The sequence below is a fragment of the Armigeres subalbatus genome, chromosome 2 (genome assembly GCF_024139115.2).
Source record: "Armigeres subalbatus isolate Guangzhou_Male chromosome 2, GZ_Asu_2, whole genome shotgun sequence".
Taxonomy (NCBI): domain Eukaryota; kingdom Metazoa; phylum Arthropoda; class Insecta; order Diptera; family Culicidae; genus Armigeres; species Armigeres subalbatus.
In genome coordinates, this window is record NC_085140.1 from 278,461,354 (window position 1) to 278,464,609 (window position 3,256).

At 37.8% G+C, this 3,256-nt stretch overlaps 1 long non-coding RNA gene across 1 annotated transcript; it reads right to left on the minus strand.

Annotated features, from left to right (window-relative positions):
* Window positions 1-1,865: 1,865 nt before the first annotated feature.
* On the minus strand, window positions 1,866-2,226 carry LOC134218428 (uncharacterized). The gene is made up of 3 exons (XR_009981348.1): window positions 2,139-2,226; window positions 1,996-2,064; window positions 1,866-1,929 (listed from the first exon to the last, which is right to left on the minus strand). It is a non-coding gene; the product is annotated as an uncharacterized LOC134218428 (long non-coding RNA).
* Between the last annotated feature and the right edge of the window lie 1,030 nt (window positions 2,227-3,256).

The following is a 3,256-nucleotide window of genomic DNA, read 5'->3' on the forward strand; positions in this document are numbered from 1 at the left end:
ACTTTGTTTTAGCATGGGGGGAATGGTCTTGCTTGACTACCCTATTCAAATGTTGAGTATTTCATGAAAACTGCATTATTACATCCCGAAGATTATTTTTCAGAATAAAGTGATGTATGGACGAAACTTCCGCAACACTCGAAGGAAATAAACGGAATAATTGAATTGGGCACATATTAAATATTTATTCTACCTCCAGAAGCACCTAAAATAATTTTTCTGGTTTTAGGCATTTTTTCAGCGAAATCTACTAGAAAGTCATAGAATAAGCCCTCTAAACATCCTAGTAACAATGACAAAGTGGTAGATAATAGTCTAAATAAGCTATTCACGACTAATGCTTCTAATATGTGGAGTTAAATTGATGCATTCAGACGACATTTCTATGAAAAAGTCTAAAAAATCACAAATCTCGTTTGATGCACCTCTTAATCTCCATGGATTTGGCTGAAAATTGGTCAGGAGACTCCATTTAAGATACTCATTGAAATAGAGGGGTGGCACTTTAAATCTGAAATACTTTTGAAAATGGTGAACAGATCTACTAATTACGTTACGGAAAATTTGACCATTTCATCACCCCTCCCCGCTGTCTTACACTTTTTGTATGAATCCTCTAAAAATTCTATGAATCGTTATACATCTCGCAACCCTCGCAGCTCAGCGTTGCGTAATTTATGGATGTTTCTTTTGATTAAATGATTATCATTTAGATGAAATTGTATTTTCCGGCTATGTTTTAACCAAATACAAAACAATACCAAATACAATTTTATTATTTCGTTTCAGTGCTTTGTTCGCTAAGTCCTTTCTAACACCAAATCACTTATCTTTAAAGGGAGAATTTTTGATAATTTTCGATTTCTGTCCCTTTTTTCTTCGTTGTGGACCTCTACGCTGTGGAACTAGTCTTATTTCGGCCGGAGATACGGGTTTGACAACAGAACTTAAAGGTTCACATGCGTACTCTTGCCCCACCCGTTACTGCGTACTTTTACCCCACAGCTCCAAAATTTATTCAGTTAATGGTTTTTTCTTCTTGGAAAACCAACCGAATTAATGTTCTGCACCACAAAGTACTTTACACAATAGGTTATCGAAATGGTACAATGTTCACCTGATTGAACGTATAGATGGTATTGGAATACTAGTTGCGAAAACACAATTTTTCTTAGCAAAATGGCCAGAAAATTAACTATGTTAACAATTATACATGACAATAGTTGGTCAGAATACCTATCAAACTGATGCAGTGCTGCTAGTTTATCTTTTTTTTATAACTTCAAAAAATCGAAAACGTACTCTTACCCCACGCGCACTCTTGCCCCACTCTACTCTACATTAAAACATGGTTATACTATAACAGTTCTGATTCCCCAGCAAAAAAATCAACTACACTGATGAAAATAAAAATGTGATTAGAATAATAACTTCATTTATTCGTATAAAAAATGCCCAATCAGCAGTATCCATTTTAGATTAGAAAATTTCGCTGTATTATATGTAAATGTTTTAAAAAAGTTCACAAAAAATGATTTCCGGAAGAATATTTAAATAAACATAATCTTATTCTATGTTTTTCATTTTCTGAGAAATTATATTACTAAACTTGACGTAGACTCGGAGTTTGGAATCAAAACATAAAATAATTTTTCGTTGACGTATTAGCAGTACCTCCTCTGTTTTAGTAGGTGTTCCCAAAGGTGGCAACAAGACGTAATAGATTTCCGATAATTTAAACAAAACTCGCCGAAGTAAGTATTTCACGGTTTGTATTGTTAAATTTTCCCTATTAATAGTTTAAATACATAAAAATGAGCAATTCGCAGTACAATGTCTGTTGGTTGAAGCGTATAGTTACTCACGTTTAGTGTCTTCGTCTAGTCCGTTACGTCCGGAAAGCGGTCTCGTACGGTAGTCTTTCAATACCTGTTTGTTATGTATTATTGATTATGCTATAAACGTTCCAATCAACTTAATCAACTTAATAGTTACCTTGCTATATGCTCAAGATTCCAAACTATGTTTGAGCTTTTGTCTTGGACTGAACTGTGATCCTCCTATCTATGATAAGTTTAGGATAAGTTTGTGTTTCTTACACATTAGGTTTATCGTAGGTTTTTATTTCATTTGTTTACCTGCTATATATGTTATTTTCTCAATAATCCACTTCCTATTCGTTTAAGCTAAGCAAATTGCACGTAAACTAATCTAGTGCCAAGAAAAATAGCAGACCAATATGTGAAAAAATAATAAGTTTATCCAATCTAATCCAATCACTTTCAACGACTCTGTTATGGTTTTATTATTATTCTAACTACCCATCTATCTCTTACTCATCGAACGTGTCTGACGTTTCTCTACTACACTATCTTCATCTCGCTGCTGTAGTGATGGTGAGTTCCATTGAGCTCGTTGGGACGAGGATGCGTTCACAGTTGATGGAACAGTCCCCCCCAGTACGCAAGGTTCAATTTTCTGAGTACTTTCGGTTGCGCCAACGTCCAAAACAGCGAGCTTCACTGCTGGACGTTCATAGATATTGAACGGCGTCCGCACTGTTGCGCTGCGCACTTGACCATGCTTCTGATTGATGCCTATCACACGACCTTTCGGCCACGAGTTCCGTGGAAGATCTGGATCAACTATTACCACGATATCTCCAACCTGGATTGGTTTCGTTGGATAATGCCACTTGGTGCGACGGCTGATCGACGGCAGATATTCTCGTAGCCACCGTTTCCAAAACATGTTAGCGTAAATCTGCGACGTTTTCCAGTTATTACTTAGCGTAGCGGGTCCATCGTCGTAGGGCACTAAGGGTTTCGTTCCACCGGATGACCCAAGCAGAAAGTGATTGGGTGTTGGGTGCAGCACTCTGATCAATTTCGATAGGGACGTAGGTGAGGAGGCGCGAGTTGATTATGCTCTCCACCTCTGTCAAACTGTTGCGAAGAACTTCATCGGTTGGTATTCTCGGAAGGCGCATGTTTCCTAAAATCTGTTTTACGGTTCGGACCAACCTTTCCCAGCTTCCACCCATATGCGGACTACTCGGGGGCAGAAAAATCCATTTAGTGTTTGGTGTAGTGAACTCTTGCATAAGCTTATTTCTGTCGATGGATCGAAGTGCTTCGTTCAGTTCACGGTTGGCCCCGACAAAATTTGTTCCCCTGTCACTGTACAGTTCTAGGGGAGTTCCACGTCTTGCTATAAAGTTTCGCAAAGCCATGATACAGGAACTGGTGTTCAACGA